This window comes from Globicephala melas, chromosome 2 (assembly GCF_963455315.2).
Source record: "Globicephala melas chromosome 2, mGloMel1.2, whole genome shotgun sequence".
Lineage (NCBI taxonomy): Eukaryota > Metazoa > Chordata > Mammalia > Artiodactyla > Delphinidae > Globicephala > Globicephala melas.
In genome coordinates this window covers 22,763,974-22,790,858 of record NC_083315.2, presented here as the reverse complement: position 1 = coordinate 22,790,858, position 26,885 = coordinate 22,763,974, and positions in this window count along the sequence as shown.

Here is a 26,885-nt window from a genome sequence, read left to right as displayed (position 1 = left end):
CCTGCATATTTTGCCTCTAAATCCCCAATTCATCTATACAGCCACCCATTCTTTTGACAACTATTTATTCACTTGCAGTCATGGTGCTGGGCTCTGAGGATACATGCAGATTAACTGAATTCTGATAAACTGGTTAAACACTTTGGTTTGGGTTGGAAATAGAACAGTGAAGCATGGTTGAGGTTGGGCTGTTCTTCTTCTGTCATTTGAAAATTTCCCTGTAAAGTAAATGGGATTCTAACTGCAGATGAATGTCTACTACACACATCACATAGTAAGTGCACTTTGATGTGAGTGGGTTTTAGGCATTTCCCATTCTATTAGAATTGGAGGAATAAACTAAACACATTTTGTGTTAATGTGATAACATATATTCAATGAACCTATAGAAGACTCACTAGAAATGGGTTGGAAGGATTTTTTTTTTTCCAAAAAGGAAATTTGATTTTGTTTTGCTATAAATTCAACCTTCCTAGTATACTTCCTGTATACAAAAACAACAAGACTCTAACTAGCAAACAGGAAAAACTCTGTCCCTTCTGAATTAGGAGCAACATGGGTCCATTTGTTAAACCTGGGCATAGTTTAACTTAAGAAGAGTCCTTTTCAGCTCAGAAATGATTACAAGAGTGTATGAACAGGCTGTAACTAGATTTGTTCCAACTCAATAAAAAAATTGGGGTAAATTATGTATATTAGATGCTAAACAGCATTTGACTTGTCAAAAATATACTCCCTTATTATTTTAATAATTACATTTTTTAGTAATTATTATGAGGGGAAGGTTAATTACCTGTTTTGGATATTCAAGCAGAACTTGGATTGGGGCAAACACAAAATAAAACATTATCTTTTGTTAGGCCCAAGGTTTAACTACTTGGCTTCAGTGATAAAATAGCATGAGGATTTAAGAACAACTGTGAGAAAACATTGCATAATCATCTTTAAAGTTGGCTTGGAATGATTTACATATGGACTAACTGCCTAGTCAACTCTTTTCAATATCCATTAATGTAAAAACATAACTTAGGATGAGTCCAGTTATTGAATTCTATGGAAACCAGGAGCTGCTGCCATTGCTGTAATCCAACCCAAAATGTTAAGAAGAGCTTAATAGGCTGTTCAGCCTGAACCATCACGCTTTGGGTTAAGAACAGTTTCTGGGCTTCAAGAACTTAAATCAGGGGCTTCCCTGGTGGTGCAGTGGTTGAGAGTCCACCTGCCGATGCAGGGGACACGGGTTCATGCCCCGGCCCGGGAAGATCCCACATGCCACGGAGCGGCTGGGCCCGTGAACCATGGCCGCTGAGCCTGCACGTCCAGAGCCTGTGCTCCGCAACGGGAGAGGCCACAAGAGTGAGAGGCCCGCATACCGCAAAAAAAAAAAAAAAAAAAAAAAGAATTTAAATCATTCCAAGGACATGGCAGTAAAAGGTTCATTATGAGTGTGAGTGCTTTTCTTTTCAGAGGCAATTATTCATCCTGTGTGGTGTGGATTATTATGGAAAGATACATCAGCCACTGTAGGGAAAACTCTGAATACTGGGGAGTCTGAGTCATTACAATTTATGGTGAAATTCACTACAAGTTTTATTTCTTTGACAATATTTAATAGGCATTTTATAACATTTGTTGACTATCATTCTCATCCTAAAAAGTATGTCAAAATCCAATTTTAAATTAATTTGGTAGAAAAACTTTGTCAAAGCATCATATATATATCAAGCACATGCATTATAAGCATAAGTATGATTCCTTGTCTTTGTATGGTACTGGACATTTAAGTAAAGAAAATCTCTTTCATGTTGTCTGCCTATATATTTATTCATCCATCTACCTATTTGTCTATATATCAAGTCTCCTATCATTTATAATATGTGATAATAGGTCTCTTATAAGGTACACAGATAGTTTACAAGAAATAAGAAAAATGAAAGGCTGTTATGGACTACAAGAGTAACAATTACTCCCACAATTTTCAGGGCAGAGGTGTTCTTTGAGCTTGTATCTGAGAGCTATCATAAGAACTGAAGTAAATATAAAGAGTGGAATTTTTGGATTTGTGAATTCCTGCATTCTTGTCCTGGTCCTGCCATTTACTTGTGTGATTTTATACAAGTCACCTCAATTCTCTACACTTAAACTTCTTCATCCATTATATGTGAACGATTCCACTTCCATTTCCTGATTCCTAAGGCCATAGCAACTCTACAAGGTGAATATTATTTAGTTACAGTTTAAATATTTAGATATGGACATTTACAGAGGTTAAATAATTTCCCCAAATTTACAAAGATGATACAGGGATTCAAGCCAAGCTCTTATGGATTTTAACTCTACTTTGTTTCTTTTTCCACTACGTCTTGCTTGTTCTCCTAGGAGTATCGTGACGATTAAAGAAAACTATTACAAATTGCTACAGAAACATGGTGTGTGTCTGTATTGCTATGAAGATGACTATGATGATGATTATTTTGCAGCAGGGTGTGGGGGGAAGAGTGCATGAAAATCAGTGTAAGTCAAATTGCAGAGACCTAACTTAATTCATCATATGTTCATTATGATCATAGTGTTCTACCAGGAAAGCAATTAAATAATAAAACTATTTTAATTTCTATCTTTTACAGTATGGACTTTATTATTTAGCAACTTGTTGACTATCAACTTATTACAAGCATGTGGTATCTCAAGGAACTTCTGGAAACCTTCATCTTGTTAATCAACAGTGTTCATGCATCTCTTTGGAAGATCCTATTTCATAGACCCTGGCTCTCACCACCAGATGCTTTTGAGTTAGTTATTTCTTTAGCTAATGAAGTTCCCAGTTAACTTTCAAAGATGCTGTATCCTCTGAGCTGTGCAGAGGCTGGTGTATGTCTGAATGAACACCAGGCTGCTAATAGCACAATGTTTACCTCCTGTTGAACCTCAAATCAATCACCGAAGAGTCCAAAAGGAAAGCCAATTGTAAACATTTCTGAAAGGTACTGGTTGCTACCATTTATTCTGGATAAAGGAATTCAAAATTGTAATTTAGTTTCTGCTAGAGTTTGGGAGAAAATTACTGATTTGTTATTCTGGGGTATAGGCATAATATTCTTAAATATGTATGTCTTCTTGAACTGTAAGATTTCAGAAATACCATTTTTATTTTTCCATAACTTCTCCAGGGTTTGTTTGGATTAATTCTAAATGGCCTATTGAAAATGGGTAAAATGATTGCTTTGGTTAGTGGCCTAAATATACCCATGCTCTTTCGTACATATAGGTTGCATTGCTGGGAAAAAAAATCTCATTTAGCAGTCGGTGTCTGCTTAGGGTGGAAAAGGCCTTCTGTCACTTTAAGTGAATTCCATTAATGATCTAGTCATGGTGGGTTGGTTGAAGGCAGGAATGATGTTTATGTGCAAGTTCAGCTCTCCTTGATCAATTGTAGATACAGGAATGAAAGAGACAAACTTAGGAACTATCAAATCAGTGAACTGAATGATAGGTTCTCTAATCCTGCATGTCATACCTGGCCCATAGTTGGCTTTCCCTTGAATTATGACAAAGATATACCACATTCTCAGGAAATAATTTGATTCCTATTTAAAAACAATTACCTAAACACACGTTTGTCTAAACATTCCCTTTAAAATGGGCTCCTGGGTTAGTTTACCTGTTGGTAGAAGCACATAGACCACCTAGGAAGTTCTTTCACTAGGACCTGACTCATGATGCTTATAATGGAGACCCTGTACATTTTCCATAATACAAAGAGCATGTAGCATTTTTACAGCAAAATTATATTTCTGTCATCACTTAATTCAGAAAAAAAATTGCTTTCAAATGAAGGAATACTGCTATCTCCTTAAAGCAATCTGAAAAATTGCATTGAAGTCATTTTTGTTCTTTTTAATCCTACGGTCTTAGCTAGTAGTTGCAGTAAAAAAAATTTTCTGTTTTAAGGAAGATGGGTCATAAAAATTGCCGTTTCTAAAGAGATATGTCTTTGTATGTGTTTCTCATAAGACTATGTTATATGTCTATGTTATAAATTCATCCAGAATTTATATAAAATAGTGACACTTACAGAGGGTCAATGTCCTGGATTTCTTTTCCCTAAAGCTCTGTGTGTCTGTTTCTTTCTCTTTGTCTCTGTCTCTATCTCTATCCCTCTCTCTCTTTTTCTCTCATTTTAAAGACCAAAAGTTATAAATAAAATTAAGGCTAAGTATAAAATAAATCAGGTTATTAGCAGTTTTTTTAAAGGAGAGAATGTCAACAACTAGCTGCATTCTTTGTAAAAGATGAATGAACAGGAGGATCTTCAAGATGGCGGAGGAGTAAGACGTGGAGATCACCATCCTCCCCACAAATACATCAGAAATACATCTTCATGTGGAGTAACACATACAGAACACCTACTGAACGCTGGCAGAAGACCTCAGAATTCCCAAAAGATATATATATTTTTTGCTTTTTCTCTTTTTGTGAGTGTGTATGCTTCTTTGTGTGATTTTGTCTGTATAGCTTTGCTTTTACCATTTGTCCTACGGTTCTGTCTGTCCATTTTTTTAAAATTACTTTTTAATTTTTTAATTTTTAATAATGTATTTTTTCTTCTAAAAACTTCATTTTATTTTTTTCTTCCTTTCTTTTTTTCTCCCTTTTCTTCTGAGCCATGTGGCTGACAGGATCTTGGTGCTCCAGCCGGGTGTCAGGCCTGTGCCTCTGAGGAGGGAGAACCAAGTTCAGGACACTGGTCCACCAGAGACCTCCTGGCTCCACATAGTGAGAGTTCTCCCTGAGATTTCCATCTCAATGCTAAGACCCAGCTCCATTCAACGACCAGCAAGGTACAGTGCTGGACACCCTATGCCAAACAACTAGCAAGACAAGAACACAACCGCACCCATCAGCAGAGGGGCTGCCTAAAATCATAGTAAGGTCATAGGCACCCCAAAACACACCACCGGATGCAGTCCTGCCCACCAGAAAGACAAAATCCAGCCTCATCCACCAGAACACAGGCAACAGTCCCCTTCACCAGTAAGCCTACACAATCCACTGAACCAAACTTAGCCACTGGGGGCAGACACCAAAAACAATGGGAAAAACGAACCTGCAGCCTGTGAAAAGGAGACCCCAAACACAGTAAGGTAAGCAAAATGAAAAGACAGAGAAACATACAGCAGATGAAGGAGCAAGGTAAAAACCCATCAGATGAAACAAAGGAAGAGGAAATAGGCAGTCTACCTGAAAAAGAATTCAGAGTAATGATAGTAAAGATGATCCAAAAACCTTGGAAATAGAATGAAGAAAATACAAGACATTTAACATGGACCTAGAAGAACTAAAGAGCGAACAAACAATGATGAACAACAAAATAAATGAAAGTAAAAATTCTCTAGAAGGAATCAATAGCACAATAACTGAGGCAGAAGAACGGATAAGCGACCTGGAAGATAAAATAGTGGAAATAACTACTACAGAGCAGAATAAAGAAATAAGAATGAAAAGAATTGAGGACGGTCTCAGAGACCTCTGGGGCAACAGTAAATGCACCAACATTCAAATTATAGGCGTCCCAGAAGAAGAATAGAAAAAAAGTGACTGAGAAAATATTTGAAGACATTATAGTTGAAAATTTCCCTAATATGGGAAAGGACATAGTCAATCAAGTCCAGAAAGCACAGAGAGTCCCATACAGGATAAATCCAAGGAGAAACATGCCAAAACACATATTAATCAAATATCAAAAATTAAATACAAAGAAAAAATATTAAAAGCAGCAAGGGAAAAACAACAAATAACATACAAGGGAATCCCCATAAGGTTAACAGCTGATCTTTCAGCAGAAACTCTGCAAGCCAGAAGGGAGTGGCAGGACATATTTAAAGCGATGAAAGGGAAAAACCTACAACCAAGATTACTCTACCCAGCAAAGATCTCATTCAGATTCGATGGAGAAATTAAAAATTTACAGACAAGCGAAAGCTAAGAGAATTCAGCACCACCAGACCAGCTTTACAACAAATGCTAAAGGAACTTCTCTAGGCAGGAAATACAAGAGAAGGAAAAGGTCTAAATGCTCTCAATAACAAACCCAAAACAATTAAGAAAATGGTAATAGGAACATACATATCTATAATTACCTTAAATGTAAATGGATTAAATGCTCCAACCAAAAGACATAGACTGGCTGAATGGATATAAAAACAAGACTCGTATATATGCTGTCTATAAGACACCCACTTCAGACCTAGGGACACATACAGACTGACAGTGAGGGGATGGAAAAAGCTATACCATGCAAATGGAAATCAAAAGAAAACTGGAGTAGCAATTCTCATATCAGATAAAACAGACTTTAAGATAAAGAATGTTACAAGAGACAAGGAAGGACACTACATAATGATCAAGGGATCAAGCCAAGAATAAGATATAACAATCGTAAATATTTATGCACACAACATAGGAGCACCTCAATACATAAGGCAAATGTTAACAGCCATAAAAGGGGAAATCGACAGTAACACAATCATAGTAGGACTTTAACACCCCATTTTCACCAATGAACAGATCATCCAAAATGAAAATAAATAAGAAAACACAAACTTTAGAAGATACACTAAACAAGATGGACTTAATTGATATTTATAGGACATTCCATCCAAAAACAACAGAATACACTTTCTTCTCAAGTGCTCATGGAACATTCTCCAGGATAGATCATACCTTGGGTCACAAATCAAGCCTCGGTAAATTTAAGAAAACTGAAATCGTATCAAGTATCTTTTCCAACCACAATGCTATGAGACTAGATATTAATTACAGGAAAAAATCTGGAAGAAATACAATCACATTAAATAACCAAGAGATCACTGAAGAAATCAAAGAGGAAATCAAAAAATACCTAGAAACAAATGACAATGAAAACACGATGACCCAAAACCTGTGGGATGCAGCAAAAGCAGTTCCAAGAGGGAAGTTTATAGCAATACAATCCTACCTCAAGAACAAGAAACATCTCAAATAAACAACCTAACCTTACATCTAAAGCAATTAGAGAACAAAGAACAAAAAAACCCCAAAGTTAGCAAAAGGAAAGAAATCATAAAGATCAGATCAGAAATAAATGAAAACAAAATGAAGGAAACGATAGCAAAGATCAATAAAACTAAAAGCTGGTTCTTTGAGAAGATAAACAAAATTGATAAAGCATCAGACAGACTCATCAAGAAATAAAGGGAGAAGACTCAAATCAATAGAATTAGAAATAAAAAAGGAGAAGTAACAACTGACACTGCAGAAATACAAAGGATCATGAGAGATTACTACAAGTATCTATATGGAAAAAAAGGGGACAACCTGGAAGAAAAGGGCAAATTCTTAGAAAAGCACAACCTTCCGAGACTGAACCAGGACGAAATAGAAAATATAAACAGACTAATCACAAGCACTGAAATTGATACTGTGATTAAAAATGTTCCAACAAACAGAAGCCCAGGACCACATGGCTTCACAGGTGAATTCTATCACACATTTAGAGAAGAGCTAACACCTATGCTTCTCAAACTCTTTCAAAATATAGCAGAGGGAGGAACACTTCCAAACTCATTCTATAAGGCCACCATCACCCTGATATCAAAACCAGACAAAGATGTCACAAAGAAAGAAAGCTACAGGTCAATATCACTGATGAACATAGATGCAAAAATCCTCAACAAAATAGTAGCAAATAATAGCACATTAAAAGGATCATACAACATGATCAAGTGGGGTTTACCCCAGGAATGCAAGGGTTCTTCAATATACACAAATCAGTCAATGTGATACACCATATTAAAAAACTGAAGGATAAAAACCATATGATCATCTCAATAGATGCAGAAAAAGCTTTTGACAAAATTCAACACCCATTTATGATAAAAACCCTCCAGAAAGCAGTCATAGAGGGAACCTACCTCAACATAATAAAGGCCATATATGACAAACCCACAGCCAACATCGTTCTCAATGGTGAAATACTGAAACAATTCCCACTAAGATCAGGAAAAAGGCAAGGTTGCCCACTCTCACCACTATTATTCCACACAGTTTTGTAAGTTTTAGCTGCAGTAATCAGAGAAGAAAAAGAAATAAGAGGAATCTAAATCAGAAAAGAAGAAGTAAAGCTATACTGTTTGCAGATGACATGATACTATATAAAGAGTATCTTAAAGACTCTACCAGAAAACTACTAGAGGTAATCAATGAATTTGGTAAAGTAGCAGGATACAAAATTAATGCACAGAAATCTCTTGCATTCCTATACACTAATGATGAAAAATCTGAAACAGAAATTAAGGAAACACTGCCATTTACCATTGGAACAAGTAGAACAAAATACCTAGGAATAAACTTACCTAAGGAAACAAAAGACCTGTATGCACAAAACTGTAAGACACTGATGAAAGAAATTAAAGATGATACAAACAGATGGAGAGATATATCATGTTCTTGGATTGGAAGAATCAACATTGTGAAAATGACTATACTACCCAAAACAATCTACAGATTCAATGCAATCCCTATCAAACTACCAATGGCATTTTTCACAGAACTAGAACAAAATATTTCACAGTTTGTATGGAAACACAAATGATCCCAAATAGCCAAAGCAATCTTGAGAAAGAAAAATGGAGCTGAAGGAGTCAGGCTCCTGGATTTCAGACTATACTACAAAGCTATAGTAATCAAGACTGTATGGTACTGGCACAAAAACAGAAATATAGATCATTGGAACAGGATAGAAAGCCCAGAGGTAAACCCACGCACATATGGTCACCTTATCTTTGATAAAGGAGACAAGAATATACAATGGAGAAAAGACAGCCTCTTCAATAAGTGGTGCTGGGAGAACTGGACAGCTACATGTAAAAGAATGAAATTAGATCACTCCCTAACACCACACACAAAAAGAAACTCAAAATGGACTAAAGACCTAAATGTAAGGCCAGATACTATAAAACTCTTAGAGGAAAACATAGGCAGAACGCTCTGTGACACAAATCACAGCAAGATTCTTTTTCACCCACCTCCTAGAAAAATGGAAATAAAAACAAAAATAAACAAATGGGACCTAATGATACTTAAAAGATTTTGCACAGCAAACCATAAAGAAGATGAAAAGACAACCCTCAGAATGGGAGAAAATATTTGCAAACAAAACAACTGACAAAGGATTAATCTCCAAAATATACAAGCAGCTCATGCAGCTCAATATCAAAAAAACAAACAACCCTATCCAAAAATGGGCAGAAGACCTAAACAGACATTTCTCCAGAGAATATATACAGATTGCCAACAAACACATGAAAGGGTGCTCAACATCTCTAATCATTAGAGAAATGCAAATCAAAACTACAATGAGGCATCAGCTCACCCCAGTCAGAACGGCCATCATCAAAAAATCTACAAACAATAAATGCTGGAGAGGGTGTGGAGAAAAACGAACCCTCTTGTAGTGTTGGTGGGAATGTAAATTGATACAGCCACTATGGAGAACAGTATGGAGTTTCGTTAAAAAACTAAAATAGAACTACCATACGACCCAGCAACCCCACTACTGGGCATATACACCGAGAAAACCATAATTCAAAAAGAGTCATGTACCACAATGTTCAGTGCAGCTCTATTTACAGTAGCGAGGATATGGAAGCAACCTAAGTGTTCATGGACAGATGAATGGATAAAGAAGATGTGGCACATATATACAATGGAATATTACTCAGCCATAAAAAAAACAAAATTGAGTTATTTGTAATGAGGTGGATGGACCCAGAGTCTGTCCTACAGAGTGAAGTAAGTCAGAAAAAGAAAAATAAATACTGTATGCTAACACATATATATGGAATCTAAAAAAAAAACCAAATGGTTCTGAAGTACCTAAGGCCAGGACAGGAATAAAGACGCAGACATACAGAATGGACTTGAGGACACAGGGAGGGGGAAAGGTAAGCTGGGACGAAGTGAGAGAGTGGCATGGACATATATACACTACCAAATGTATAACAGAAAGCTAGTGGGAAGCAGCCACATAACAGAGGGAGATCAGCTCAGTGCTTTGTGACCACCTAGAAGGGTGGGATAGGGAGGGTGGGAGGGAGACACAAGAGGGAGGAGATACGCGGATATATGTACATGTATAGCTGATTCACTTTGTTATACAGCAGAAACTAACACACCATTGTAAAGCAATTATACTCCAATAAAGATGTTAAAAAAAAAGATGAATGAACAAAATATTTAATAAATAATAATTCATTTTATTCTGTAATATTTAAAAGGCAGTTTTAGTCTTCATAGTATTTAGTATTGTTTATTATCCTACTCCAGTAAGATACAGAGTGATTATCTTAATGATTTAAGGGAATTAGAGATCGTCTAGCCTAACCCCTTAATTTTATTGAGGGGAAAGACCCCAAAGTTGTTGTTTCCCCAGTGTGACCTGGCCACTTTATAACAGAGCCAATACGGAGGCCCGTTACTCCTGGCATCCTATTTACAATTTCTGGGTGTGTTATTGGTCTACCTACTCTTCTATTTCAAGAATTCTATGGCTTTGTTATATTATTATTATTATTATTATTATTATTTTTTGCGGTACGCGGGCCTCTCACTGTTATGGCCTCTCCCATTGTGGAGCACAGGCTCCGGACGCGCAGGCTCAGCGGCCATGGCTCATGGGCCCAGCCGCCCCGCGGCATGTGGGATCCTGCCGGACCGGGGCACGAACCCGTGTCCCCTGCAACGGCAGGTGGACTCTCAACCACTGTGCCACCAGGAAAGCCCCTGCCCTTTTTTCTTGAATTATTTTAATTTATAAAAGTCTCACCGTTTAGTTATTTGGACGCATCTTTATTCACAAATGCCTGGCCCTGAAGAATTATGGTGTAAAACAGCTGACTGTAGAGATGGCAGGCCGACTCTCTGCCATATTTTGGATAATCTTCTCTAGCCCTTTAACTATTAAGTTTGCATTATTGAGTTTGCTGGGGAAAAGTACATTCAAGTAGAAAAATCTGACTTCTGTCCGGATTTCATATAAAATTTCTCTTTTCCTAACTGCTCTTGAAGCACCATGATATTTTTGATTAAGTTTCTTAATTTTCAGTCAATAAATTCATCACTGGGCAATTTATAAAGTTATTACTTCTTCAGGTGACTGAACTTTAGGACACAGATGCACTATTGTTCTGGCCAAGGTAATTGTTTGAAAAGCTGGGGAAGACATTTGCAGATGAGTACATTTTGGGAAACTCTGTGTAACATGCAAGTGTAAATAAGCTTCCTATGCATGACTCACTGCCATATCTTTGCAGACAGACCGAGGAGAGGAAATAAAAACTCTGCATTTTGGTAATTCTTTTCTTGCAGAACAACTTGTTAATACACAGAAAGGCATTTCAAATTTCGATTTAAATGGGAATAGGTGAAATCAAATGAATAATTGGAGTGCCATGTTCACATATTAACGGGTATAGACTCTTTGATACTTTACAAAATAGTTCCTAGCATTTTAAGCTGGTGAAGCCAAAGCTACTAGCCTGTCAGACAGGTAAGTGCTATTAAGTTGAAGTGACTAGAGCATAAACTGAGGTTTAAAAGGCTTAAGCTTTGATTGACAGACACATTTATCATGATGCTGGTCAAAGATAATGAATCAATCAACTCTGTTTGATTAAATCACATCCACATCTTACTTCTTGTGCAAATGAAGGAGTGATTTCTTTGTAGTTATCCTTTAATTCTCACACAGGGATGTGTAATTCATGTCATTCATAGACTTAATCTGAAATTTTTTAAAGTTTCCTTTTTTTTTCAGGACTGCATATTACTAATTTTAAAACGTTGGAGTGCTAAATGAAACATGTTCTGTCCTCCATTATTTAGTTTGCTAGACAAAATTGTAGAATGTAAAGTACATATGTTTAGTGCTTTTAACTTTAGTTGCTTCCATCATAGGTATTAATTCATATACAGTGCAGGTAAAATTTCACCAAAGAGTATGAAAAATATTTCAATATTCAAGGCCCACTTGTTTAAGGCAATATTTAATTCATGCTGTTTACCAAATTGCATGACATCTGCTAATTATCAAACACTACATAATTAAGTGCAAGGTAATTTAAAAAGAAGAGCAAACATAAGAAACATACATTTCCTACCGTTGCACCTCTATAATGTATTGAAGCTAATGCACTGAAAGGAGCTATATTTCTGTATCTATTGCACGCGATTGTGGGAAAACGTCCTGCCTTTTCTCTTTAAAGTGGAAGAAAAATTTAAAGAGATGCCAATCCAGAAGATCACATTCTGTCTTTGAAGAAAAAAATGTTGATGAGCCTTGCTTGCTTCCACAATTCAAAGAACTGAATGTGTAGAACAGAAGTGAGAAGGAGGTTGCATATCTAGGAAGACAGCACCTGCAAGTCTAAGTAATCGGAGTTTGAGTCTTGTAATATTTAAATATTTTTCAAATATTGTCTTCACAGAACCATTTCACTCAGTCATTGCAAAAGGTCTTGAAATTAATTACTATGGGATTCTGTTCCCAGATTGACTCAGCTGAAACCTGCAGGTGTATAGCTCGGCAAAGATCATACTCTCTCCCTTTTTTTCTTCCATTCCTGTTATTTGAGTCACCAATTTGAAATGCACCATTACCACCAAATAACTATTTAGCAGTATACAATCACACAATTGTGTGAAGAGACAAACATAATGAAGGACACTAGGGAAATAGGATCCTTTAGCCAGGGCACCTCTCCGGCACTGGAATGATTGAGAGTTGTGTAGCTTTCGTAACAGAGTATCCTCTCAACAATTACGTTCAGCTAATGGTATGTTAACCCGAACAGGAAATCAAGTCTTGGGATGAATAGATCCATTGGTCCAAGTGACAAGAGAGCCCAGCACAGTTTTCAAATTGTTTCAAAAGAGCCAATGTTCTCATTACATAATTATAGTTCAACTAAATTAAGGAATATTGATACCCTCTTCTGATTTTACATTATTGCCTTTTCACTTCAGTATTAATGATGTATCTTATTGCTTGCATAGGTAAAGTTAGGTATCTAGCATTTATTGTCTCATTCTAACACCCTGCTGTTTCCTGGCTCACATCGTGTTTGTAAGCGAATATAAAATTAGGGTGACCATTTATAAAATATTGCTGTATAAAAATTATTTTAAAATTTGAAATCATTTTCTGTGGATGCTTCTAGAAGCAATATTTTAGGTGAATCCTAAAAGGGACTCAAGAAGATAGCAATGCTAAGTAACGAAGGTCAAGGACTCAAGGAATTCATATTTAAGATACGGTTTTTCCCTTAATTAGTGTTGAACCACATTTAGCCTTCAGAAGGAGGTTCTTTATTGTCTGTTCAAGTGAGAGAATTGCCCCTTCTTCAGATCAGTAGTTCAAGTCTTCTGCTAGCCTTGCCACCAGTGAGTGTACTGCTATACTTTGCAAAATGAAATGGGAAAGCTGGACTGCATGACCCAGAGAACCCTCACAGCACTTTCCTAATAAATTTAGGAAGGTCAAATTTGACAAGCCATGATAAACAGTCATTCCTAGAACTCCCCTGTTTCAAAACACAATTCATAAGACAACTGAAAAACAATTCTTTCAGAAATTAGAATTCAGAAGGCTTCTTCAATTCTAGTAGAAATATTTTGAGGAAAATTTGTAAGTTGTTTTGAGGTGTGCTGTTTTATTATTTTTCCCCAGTCACTTGGCCTTTCATGTAGGAGTACAATTAACTCAAGGGCAGACATGTGAGGTGAGATATACAGTATAAGGAAGAGTGAAAACGTCATGAAATCTACAAAGGGAGCAATTCAGGGTCAAGTTATAGGCAATGAATTGGCTATATAGATTTTATTGGAAGAATTTCACAATACTAAATATAATTTCCTAAAACCTTCTAAAATCCCACATATCCATTAATAAAATAGATAACAAAATTTTATATATCCATTCTATGCAATGCCATTGCAGCTATTAAAAAGAAGTGAGTTAGATCAATGTGCACCAAAATATATTCATAAGGTATTAAGAAAAACCAGTTGTGATACACTACATAAATTGTGACCCATTAAAAAAAATAAACTCTAGATATGTATGTTTGTATATGTTTACTCAAGCCTAGGAAAAGATCTGGGAGATTAGAAACAGACTTTTAATCTTGGTATTTCACTGGCTATGCCAAACATGGGTTTCAGCATTTTGAAAAGTAATTATTTTAAAGGAGAATTTTTAAAAACTGTCAAAATTTTAAATTTTCTTTGAAACATTTATGTGAAAATGTTTTCTTGAGAGAACACATCTTATTTTTAAGGGCTTAATTCAGTCTGACTGCAGGTTTCTTAACTTCCATAGGATTGTTTCTCCATCTATGTAATGGAATAATAACATCTAACTCAGATGCTTGATGTAGCTATTTACTAACATTATCTAGGATTTCCAGCCAATATACGAGAGTAAATTCATGAGTTGATGTGCTTGTTTATACTCTAAATACCTAGTGATTGTAGTTAAAATATTTTTTAAAAAGAAATAATAAATGTCATAACCAGGTGATTGAAAAGTTAAATATTTCTCTGGACTATAAGTGGAACTGAAGTACAAAATTCATTATTCTGGTGTACTGTACTACTTCTAGGTACCACTCCCATGGGGTGATGAAAACTAAGAGGACTCTATAAGAGAAAGAGGACAGGTGCTAGTTTCTCGGTTTAAAGTTGGATGTTGAGGGCTGCTACCTGCTTGAAGGAAGCTGAAAAATATTGCTGCCAGCTTATACAGATAATGTGGGTTAGAGGTCTAGGAAGACAGAAGAGCACAAATACATTCCTCCAACAAGAAACTGAATCTAGTCACTTGATTATAATGAAAAAAAATTGAAAATAACAATTAAAGGAGATGAAATTCCAATATATTTGGGAGCTAAACAATACATAACTATGTCACCCATGAGTTTAAAGGAAATCTCAATGGAATTTATAAAAATAGTTTTTACTAAGTGACTAAGAAAGTGCTATTTAACAAAACTTATTAGATGTAGTTAAAGTTATCCTTAGAGGTAAATATACAACTTAAACTGATTTTAAAAATTGAAAATAATTTGTCCAACTAGAAAAATTCACCAGATTAAATATAAAAAACATATACTATAAGAAATAAAAAATAAAAGTAAAAATGAAGTATAAAATGAAGTAATACTAGAGTGCATCAAGGAAATCAAATTATTTTCTGAATTAAATATATATTGGAAATAAATATATACCATGTTCACAATAAGAGAACAAAAATCACAAAGATGGATATTCCAATTGAATTAATCTGCAATTCTAATAAAAATACTGACAGAAAGTTTCATGACATTTAATAAGATGTCTAACATTCATGTGGTGAATGGTTAAGACATCATGAAAGGAAAAGAAAACATTAAGTATAACTTCTCCTCCTGAATATCAAGACCTGCTCTAACACTGTAATGAATAAAATGAGATAATGCTGGAATAGGAACATAAATAAACCCAAACATATGTGGAAAATCCATGTACAATAGATGTAGAATTACCCGTGGATTACGGATCTCTACACTCTTGTTCGTTCTGAGTACTACTTAATGAAGTAGGAAACTTCATGGAATATTACCCACTCTACCTTCCATATTTTGAAAAGATCTGATTGATCAAAGGCTCTAGTGGGGATGACAATGGTGGAAATTTCCCTTTGGACCGAGAAGATATCTTGTGGGATTTGAACTTGAGTTCTTACCCCTGGGCAGCCTAGTTCTATTTGTAAATAGCACAATGTCAAGGTAAGACAAGTGAGCCAAAATGTATATATAGCCTTACTCTTCCTTTCCCTCTTCACTGAAATCAGTGGTCCTACATCTTTCTCAGAATGAACTGACTTTCAAGTGAGAAAGACTGGGTAGAAAGACCAATAGCGGTGGGTGAGTAACTTTCTCCCTACTATGTTCTTTCTTTCCCATGGGAGATTCTGGGGCATTTAGAAGTGAGGAGATTGAGAAAACCAAAGGCATAGCTAATATTTCTAACTCCTTGTTGACATTCTCATACGTTAGCTCACATAATTAATAAATTACAAGTTTCACATGACTAGAAATTAATCTTGAATTGCTTTAGAAATCAAAATATTAAACTTCTTTCTGAAACTAAAAAATGTTTGATTAGTGATTAATTAAGGTCTTGCTCAGTCCATGGGACTAATGTCCAGTAAATTTTATATATTTCTACACTCAGAGTCTTCCCTGGCTTAAACTAGAGATTATACTTTCAAGGTCCTTTTAATAAAGATCTTAAATATACAGTTTAGTGACTAAGTTGTTTCTTAGTGCTGCTATGAAGAGGGGAGATCCTTCAGTACAAAGTGAGTCTCAAGATTGTCAAGCCTGGGAACTGATGGATTAGATCATTAGGTAAAATGCCTCTATAAGTAAGATTTGCCAAGTTTCTAATGTTACTCATCTTTAGTGCACCATAAAAATTGCTGTGGATTTACGTGGAGCAATTATTTTGAGTACAAGGAAAAAAACCTCATTACTCAGAGTTATTACTAATAATCACCATCATTAACATTATTGGCAAGAGGGCAGTTATATGGCAAGTTATACTAGGTTAGTACCACAAACAGAAAACAAAAAAACCCTCCCCTGAAGGCCCATAGTCAGTGTACAATTTGCATAGACAGTCTGTAGTAATGAGCTGTCTGTTAAGGAGGTCTGGAGATCTGTTATGAGCTTCGTCAAAGAGGTGAATCTCCCAGTTTCTGTCTTTTAAGCACCTCTGAAGTTCAACTAACTGTAAATGCAATCGCTGCCTTTCTTGTTTTTCAGTTAAGTGAAATTTCAACCTCACACCAATATGGGAAAACTTTGCTAGTCCCTTAGGGGAAATGCATTGTGCAGACAGCAAATATAATACAAAAATTAGCTTCATTCACAAACACATGAACAAGCCTGTTTTCCAGAAAACTGTGTTCTAAGTAAATTTTATTGCTGATAGACATGTTAGTACAAAATCCTTCCTGAGAAAGCTCAATGACCAAGCAATGTTGTACCTGAATTGCACTAAAATCGAAGTATGAATTGCCCTGTGAGTTGACAGGACAATCTGTAATAAAATACCTGCTTCTTCACTGCCTCTTTGTAGAACATACATTCAATTCCAACTGTATTTTTTTTAAAAGTATATTTTGCTGTAGACCCAACTATAAGTTTCACACATTAAGATTCAAAATTCTATTTTATTATGATGAATTAAAAATGTTTCTTGTTTAAACTGAATTTTAAACTTTAAGGGATTTGAAACATTGCGAGAACCTATGACTGATATGTCAGTAGACTTCAGTTTTGACATCTAAACATGTACATGATCAGATGAAAGAAAAGAAATGTACTTACAAACACAAAGATGTTAAAGTGAGATTAAAACCACCAAAGGCTAAAGTGTACTCTGTGCACGATAACTATCTTTGTTAGAATCCCAAGAAAAGAAATGCCTACGTCAGAAAGATGGGTTTGATAAAATATGAGGCAAAACCAATTTGTGGGTTAATTTCAAAGAATTGTACTGTGAACTGAAAATTATCTAAAATCTCTTACTTATTTGGTAATACATTTAGAAATACTGATGACATAGAGTTTCTTATTAAAATCATATGTAAGCCAGGGTTTAAAAAAATATATATATATATGTATTTTATTTTATTTTAATTCTTTTTGGTTTTGCTAAGGGTTAAGATGCATATGTTCCCTTCTATTTAGATTGACATTCTTAGAAAACTAATCAGATAACTGTACCAATAAAAAATGTCTGCCACGTAAAAGCCTTTTTCCAGAAATATATTTAAATAACAATTCTGGTATCAGAGAATTTGAGATGAGAAATGCTTATTACATTTTCCTCCCCTGATAAAATAATCATAGATTTCCCCTGGACTTAAAAAAAGTCTTTAACTCATGGATTTTAATTAATCTAATATATTTCCCAGGATTTAAAGTTTGGTTTATCAGATTGTTTATTGACCTTTATTGATTTATCAGATTGTTTATTGCACATTTATGTTATTTTAAAATATTCATTTAGATGTCTGTCTCTGAAGAGATGTAGTAGAGAATAGTGTTTTAGATGCTTTAGAGATCTGTGGTTGAATTCCAGTCCTGTAATTTTACTGGCCAAACAATTGGTTTTATACTTCTAATCTCATCAATTTGGTTAAAGGTTTAATACTACTAAGCTCATAAATTTGGTTAAAGGATGAGTTGAGATCATGCACTCATGATCTTAAGTAAGGTACTTGACAGGTAATAAACACAATTATTTCCAGCAATTATTAGTACCAATAAGAGATTGAGTGTCTTCATTGCGATAGTCTGGGGGTGGTGGTCAGGTGGGCTTTCCAACCCTGTGTCAGGATTTACCTGTTTGCAAGTGTGCCATGATATTGAACTGTTCAGCCTTCTCTGCACTCGGATTAGGGCATCTGGAGCCCTGGACGACCACAAGCTTCCAACAAACTGCCTTATAATTTACCCTAGATAGGATGATTTAAAAATTTTTGTCTTTGAATAAAAGAGACTGGAAATTGTTGGCTAAGGAATCACAGAAGATAAAATTCTACGTTTAAAAACTGAGGTAGAAAATAGGTAGAGAAGTAATCACTACTTGAGAGTTATTTGTTTGTAGAGATGAGTTTATTATGAACTCCTAGGTGTCTTGATTTCCTTTACTATACGAGCCCCTAGTTTTCTGTCTTAATAGTCACCTCTTAGTAAGCATGATCGAAAGAAGGACTTAAATGAACACCGCTATTTGGGTAAAACTCTATTCATTGCTTCACTCATTTTTTTTCATGTTTATTTTGTGAGATGACTTCAAAATCTTAAAAAGGAATTGCAACTTGAGAGTTTCAATATTCTGAATGGTAAAATGGAAGTACTGTTTAATCTAACTTCTGCTTTGATCTACGTGATTTTTTTCATCAAGAATCTTAGAAATAGTATGAAATATTCTCCTTTCAGTGTCTCAAAAATTTTACTAAGGCATGTAGACCTGAAAGGAAAAATGCTGGGAAAGGACTGAGCGACTGGGTTCTAATGTCTGCTCTAGATTTCACATGGATCGCTATCACCTAGACCTGGGTGCTTTGGGGAGAGGAGAATGAAATAGTGACACAATTAATTTAAGATAACTAAATGTATAGCTTGTGTTAAGCTAGGTTCATTTGTACTAGAGTCTAGTGTATATGCATTACCAAAGGCTGAGAGAAACCCTATGAGAAAAAAATCTGAAAATTGCATACATTATTCTTTTTAACACTATTTTTTTAACACTATATTTTTTAACATTTTTTTTTAACACTAATTGGCGGTGCTGTCACTTTCGGTAGATTGTCTCAGTTCAATGGGTTAAACACAGATGTTCCTCTGAAGCAGAGTTAGAAAATATCTGAACTAGAAAATTTATTAGATGACATGGGACATAAGAGTAATTTCCCATCATTTTCATTTTGGGGGAAAATAGAGAGTTTGAAAAACAAATCACTTACATAATTTCCTTTATCATTATTTCAGTTGGTAGGTTTATCCATAGCCTTGGTATATTCTCTTTCTTCAGCCCCACGTATGGCTTTGGTTTGATTCTTGAGTGTTTCTGAGTAAAACATATATACAAAAATAGGTTAAAGGTTTAATACTACTAAGTATTAACTTAGTATAACTAAGTATATTAACTAAGTATAACTAAGTATAGAACTTTTCTATGGAGACAGCATCAGGGCGCAGCCTTCAGTACTTCGGGGCCCTTAAAACAATATGTTTCTGAAATTCAGATGAACGTCTATTTTCTTGAGGATATTTTATTCATCTGATACCACTACCAGGTATGAAATATATTATTGCTAAAGGTACAAACTACATGGCAAATTATAATTGCATTCACAACAGTGTGGGAAATTTCAGTTATGCAGAGCCATAATTCTAGAAAACACAAATGCTAGAAATAAAGGAATTTGCACTGTTTTTGCCACTCATCACCACAATAAAACTTCACGTTGGAATAGGTTGTATCACCCCTTATTCAGATCCCAATTCTTTTCCCCAAACTGTGCTCTCTCTAATCTCATTACCTGACTTTGGATGAGAGAAAGTGGTCTGGGGCTAGCGGAAGATGTTTATTAGAAGCCAAATCAGATTGAGTATGGTTTCAAAAGGGACTTGGCAGTGACATTATTTTTAAAAGATGTGATAAGAGAGGCAGAACTGAGCACACGTCCAGGGCAGGATGGTGGAGACAGGTATAGTGAATAAGACATGTGATGGAGATTATCCTGTGAGCTCGGTCATTAATAGTCCTTTTTGGTTTCTTTTTTTTCCCCATACTGTGGATCAAGATCCATTAGTGTGACCTGAAATCCATTTAGTGGGTTATAATCAGAACTTTTTCTTTCCAATAAAGCTAAGTAGAATAGAAAGTATTATGGGGTTAATTATGTGTTATGTGTGTGTGTGAGTAGTTATGTGTGTGTTTCACTTACTATAAGTTGTAAAAAAATCAGAAGAAAAATATTGAGAACATTCTTATCTTCACAACTCTTGGCAATACCAGGCCTTAAAAACATATAAATATAGAAGAGCATTTTGGCTGAAATATGACTCCTGAAGATTTTAAGTATTCAGTTTGTACAAACCACAGTCAATCACTGACTAATATTTGTTTAAATGTCTCTATGTGGTCCTATTAATGTTTCCACTGACTGCTTCTGAAAGCAGGGATACTATATTCTTTATGAAAGTTGGACCTTTAAAAATTCAATCAAGTGTGAAATAAAATATTATGATCCTCCCCCACCCTCAACCCCCCCAAAATCAAAAGGCATTTGCTTCAATATCACAGGTAGGACCAGGAAATTTGCTACATAGATTTGGTAAGCTGACAGCTATGGTCTGAGATGAGCACCTTGGATAGCTCCAAAATAAGCTTAGTGGCTTTGGCCAAATGAAACTAACACTATTTGTTTCTGAAGTCAGCCTTGATCCACAAGATAGTACCCCCTCAAAGTAGATCCTTTAATCTTAAAGTGATACATGCACTTATGTTAGAGCTTTGTCTTCCTTGAAGGAAGTCTCCTTAGACATTTTTCTTCAGGTGTTAATCTCTGTTTTCCGTAATAGCAATCCAAAAGTCCAAGGAGATCTTTAGACCCACAGTTGGATAAACAGCGATGTTGGTGTCATCCATTGAGTTCCTTGAGTTTGCCTTCAAAAGGTTTCTCTCTCTTCTGGAGTACAAAGTCTTTGCCTAGGTACTTCCCTGCCTTCGAAATAGGACCTATTTATTTCCAGGCAGGTGTACTGTAGTAAGTCAGTGAGATGTAGTACGAAAGTGCTGGATTTACAGTATGTGAAAAAGGTGTTCAGTCTCAGCTCCATCAAGTACTAGCTGCGTAACCTTACGATGATTACTTAAATTGCCTGAAATCTAAGCATTCTCGTCTCTGAAACAGAGCGATTAATATCTTATTTAATTTGTGGATCTTCAGTAAAAAAGAGATGATGTATATAAAGCCACTAGTAAAAGCTAAAGATGCTCACCCGTGTATATTTAAACTTTTATTTTTTTATATCTCATTATGGGATTAAGGTATTTTCTAAAAGTTCAGTTAGATTTAGGATTATCAGGGAAAATGTGGTAATATTTTAAAACTAGACTTTCTTGTTATCCTTTCTTTCTCTCCATGATATGTCCTTCCTAAAAACTTCATTATATTTCCAAGTGGAGACGATCTCATTTTTACATTTGGAAAATTATCTCTACAAGTTTTGGGGATAAACAGTAAATGGAGACTGAGTTTATGCATTGTTGGCTTCTTCTTGCCGTATATCTGGTCTAGAATCCTATCCTATCTGCTTTTAGGTTCATTCTTTAGGCTGTTCACTTGATATTTTTTATTCTTCTTTCTTCCTAAGCTCACATGTGATCTTTCCCAATTCCCCTCCATCCTCCCAAACTGTGTTAAGCCTGGGATCCAGGTTTGATTCTTTTTATGCTCTTTCCATAATTTTCTATTGCTTTTCCACCGTCTTCCTCCCAGTTATCCTCCAGTAGGCTGATGGTGCACTGTGTAACATCATGATTTCTGTCCTATGTGGCTCACAGGATAAAATGCAAGTCTACTTCTTTTATATCCATAGTCTCCTCATTAGTAGCTAGAGCTCTGAGGCTCTGGGCCAGGCATTATTTCCATTATCCTTCCCAGGTATTTCTCCTTTGGAATACTAGTTGATATCTCTCATGAGGCTGTTCTTTTCTATTACATACCTGATATCTTCAATAGTCTGGGTTTCATCGTTTGTTTGTTTGTTTAGTGTTTTTGGTCTAAATCATCTTAATCAAATCAGGCAGAATTTGTGTGATTTAATATCACCCAAACCCATGCCCACTTAGAGATGATCAACTGAAGTGTCTATGTGAGTCCTATGCATTAAAGAATGTTTTATTAAGTTTGGTTTCATACTAGATCCTATCCCCAATATGAAGAGGCAGAGATCACTGTTTATAGTGATTACTGTCTATAGTTGTAGAGATCATTGTTTATAGATTACATATTTGTCCCATAAATAGTGTCCGGCATTTTCTGACTTCTTTTTTTTAAACAGGAGACTTAAAAAAAACATTCCTTTGCTTCTTTTTAATACATAAGGAATAAGTTCTTAATAATGTTTCAAAAGCTATAAATCTCCCATTTTCTAAGAGGAATGTGAGGCCTGTACTTGTACTGTTCATAACAAAGGGCTGAAGAAAACAGCAAGTAGACAGATGTCTCTACTTGTACATGCTAATTTATGGATGACAGAGAATATAGGGGACATAACAGCTGGAGTAAGGAGATCCGTTGTTGCAAATAAAATTTTGCAATGGAAAACATGAGAGAAAATAGTAAGAATTTTGATAAGAAGGAGAGAGATAAACTTAGAGGGGTCTTTTTTTTTAAGTCAGTAAACATGGTTTCAGGCCACAGATGATCTCTATTATAGAACTTCATTTCCATGAAGAAACAGAAAAATATAGTCTCCATGGTAGTAATTCAGTCACCTCCGATTTATACATTTATCCCTATGAGTAGTGAGTCAAATGAGAAGTTTTCCTTCCCTCTCCCTCTTAATTTCTGTCTCTTCTTGGTATCTCTGGAAGGGAAGAGGGGAGGGCACGTTCCTGGCATCAGGACTTGGGTGATGGCTCTGTCTGATGTTCATCTTGGATTGGACACATCTGCTCTTACAACACACCCACCTCTGGATGGATCTAGCTGCAATATGTTTACTATGCGGTATGATTTGTGCTGTGTACGCTGTTTTAATTCTTCTGTTGGAATCTTGAGGCCTCTTTCCATTGGATGGTGCTCTTGGTCTCTGCTTGGACATGAACATGAAACTTTCAAATGTTTACTTACAGTAGAAGAGAAAATTGTCCTATACCAGCCTTTACTCTCTGTTCTCCAATCAGAGATTTCTCTAGTCTCCTTCTCACAAGGCAGATATTATTATGACCCCTCTGTGTAGAACTACTCTTAATTCATTATGTATTTCCTTCACATTTTGGTTTATTATAAGCTGAGTCTTCCAGCATTTAACATTTCAAATGATAAAGTAGGCTTTTGGAATTCAAAAATGTCTTTTTTTTTTTTTTAAAATCTTGAGCCCCCGGCTTCCTGATCTATCGCTTACCATTGTGTAAACTTGGATAGTTATTAAGACTTGTAACCTTCTGGAATCAGAGACAACAATACCTCGCCTACTGAATTATTTTGCAGATTAAACAAAGGCAACACACAGGAGGCTCTAAGTAGAGTTCCTGACTATAGTAAACTCTCAATAAAGATTAGTAATTGACTTTGAAACAATGAGCATTCTTGAGGGGCATCCAGAAGCAATAGTACAACCGGACTAGTATGGCAACAGTTTTAAACTCAAAATTTGCAACTGAGAAAAATGCAGTAAATTCTTAGCACTTGAAATTATAAATTTTTAATTTTTGCAAAGTGAGTGCAGCATGTTGTGATTTATAATTTTGCATAGCTGTGAAGTGGAAAGTACTAGTTATGTGATTATGCAAGAGTGAGTCACTTAGGAAATTAAATTTGCAGTGAGTGATATCCAACATCAGCACCTCAATAGAGCTTTCTGGTTTTTACGCTTATCACTTTTGGTACTTCGGGGACTCACTGAAGCTCTCCGAGTATATACTTCATGCCACTGGTCTAGCATAGTCACAGAAGTTGTTCCTGTTTTAACCACTGCCCTACTCTGTGAAATAGGTAGACAATTTTCTCCTCTTTGACTCAGTTTAGCAAGATCATAATAGAAACAAAGAGAAATACTTGCTTTATTACAGAGTTAACTGGCAATAGAAAATGCATTAAGATCCTTAGATATAATGTTTAAAAATAATTTAAAAGAAATTATTACATTAATATATTCCTATAACAATGTTCTTTGATTATGCTTAACTTAATTACTACTCTTGATGGTGTCTTAAATATACATTCATAGACATGATTATATTCTCCCAAAGTTTGTTTCCATTATCTTCTTATCCATTGCATTTTTGCTAATTAAACTTTTTATGGCATTTTCATTGCCTAGACATAAAAAATACTTATTACACCAAACATTCAATTACAATATAAGGATTCTTGAATTATGATAGATTTAAAACATCTTTGCACCTGCCTTTCTAACCTGTAATTACTTAATCCTATCTATAACTATAGGCTGATTTCAATACGTAAGCCATAAATATTAATTGCTTTATTTTCCAAAATTTAATATTCCTCCATATTCCATGCTATTAAATCAAAAGGCAGAGATGCTACTTACACTCTTGATTTTAGTCACCAAATTGGAACTTTCCATATTGCATATTAGTGCATCATCAATATAGCTGGTCATTAAAAAAGAAATTGGATAATCCTTTAACAAAACTAAGGTGCCACAACTCAAGAGGTAAGAACGAAATTTAAGTATGTGAAGTAACCTGACTTTGTGTGACCTGCCATTCTGGGAAACTGTCCAGTCATTTGGAATTGTGAAAATATTCCCAGCTTGCTTTGTTTAGGGAGTTAGGTGTTATGACCATCTTACTCAAATCACACATTTTTAAAATTTAATTAAGAAATGTAGCATAATACAGAAAAGCATGTAACATTTATGCATAGAGTTTAAAGAAGTTTATAAAACAAACCTATGTTTGCACCATCCAGTTTGAGATTTAGAACACTGCCAGTACCTTAAGAACCTCTCTGCTTTTCCACAATTGTGCTCTCCTCCCAATGTCAAGAGCACCACTTGCCTGCATAGTGTGCTGATCATCCCCCTGATTTTATTTAAAATTTTATCACCTATTTATACAGACTCAAAAATATATCTTTAGTTTTGAAAAAAATGAGTAGCAAGCACAAATGAGTAGCTGTATTTTTAGAAAAAGATGCTAACTTTGTTAGATGAAGACTCTCAGAATAAATCTTAATATAATTTGGTTTCAGCTGTTTGAGCTGCTCTGTGGTGGACAAGGTTATGTGAGTCTTGGGGGTTAAGGAGGAGAACTTATCAGTCTTGTGCTTCATTCTTAAAATGACTTAAAATTGTGAACTGAATTGATACGATACACCGGCCTCCAGATATTTAATTTGCAATGCACAGCACTGCAGAGTTGGAGGCGATCTTTATCTACTCTATGCCGATGATGGGGATTCTGTCTGGAAGAGCCCAGCAATTCTGATGCTCAAATGCCTCTAATGATGAATAAACCAACTACTGTAAATGAAAGCCCACCAGTTTGAGCAGTGGTAATTGCTAGAAAGTTCTTCATTTTAATAACCTAGAGTCACCTATTCATTTTTCTAGTATTATTTTCCAAAGACACTCTAATTAGTTCCTTATAAACATGATAACTTTTCAGATCTTTGGAAATCTCTATTTTTTGCGTTTTTATGAGTTTTCTTTTATTGAGATTAATCCCATCCTCTCTTAGTAATTGTATAAGAAAATGTCCTCAAATACTGAATATTTATGAAAATTGCTGTTGAAGATACTGGATTTTTTTTCCTGTTCAGTTTTTGACTTAGCATTTTATCCAACTCTATCAAGTTTATAATAAACAAAATGACAAAAGCACATTTTGTAGACTTCCATGGAGAAATATAATGAAAATGATAAAAAGCTAGAGGCACAGGCAAAGCTCTACAGAACTCTATGGATCTTACTGTTTGACCATCTTGGGTACAGTTAGTCAATAATCAATGAAATATCCTGATTTTATTTTTATCTCTCTACTGGATTTCAAATTTCATTTTGTTTTTCTGCTCGCTTAAAAAAATTTTTTTTCAAGAACCTCTGTTTAAGTGGCCTCCAACACAGAACCCCATTCACGAAGACTGAGAGTAGAATTGCTCTAGAAGCAGAGGGAGGACCATGGTCCTATTCTCAGGACTTTACCTCCTGAAGTTGTCAAGGGAATTTTAAAACTCTAAAACTTTGGATAAAGCTGCTTTAAGATCACTGATCTAGCCTAATTTTCTTTGTCCTATCGAAAAAGAGGGAATATATATATATATGAAAAGGACTTTAGAACAACTTCCTATTTTTACATATGAGAAAATTGACATTTAGATGGTGCATTAGTCAGGGTTCTCCAGAGAAACAGAAACAACAGGATAGGTAAATAGATAGATAAAGAGGAGATGTATTACGGAAATTGGCTCACGTGACTATGGAGGCCAAAAAGCCCCAGATATGCTGCCTATAACCTGGAGACCC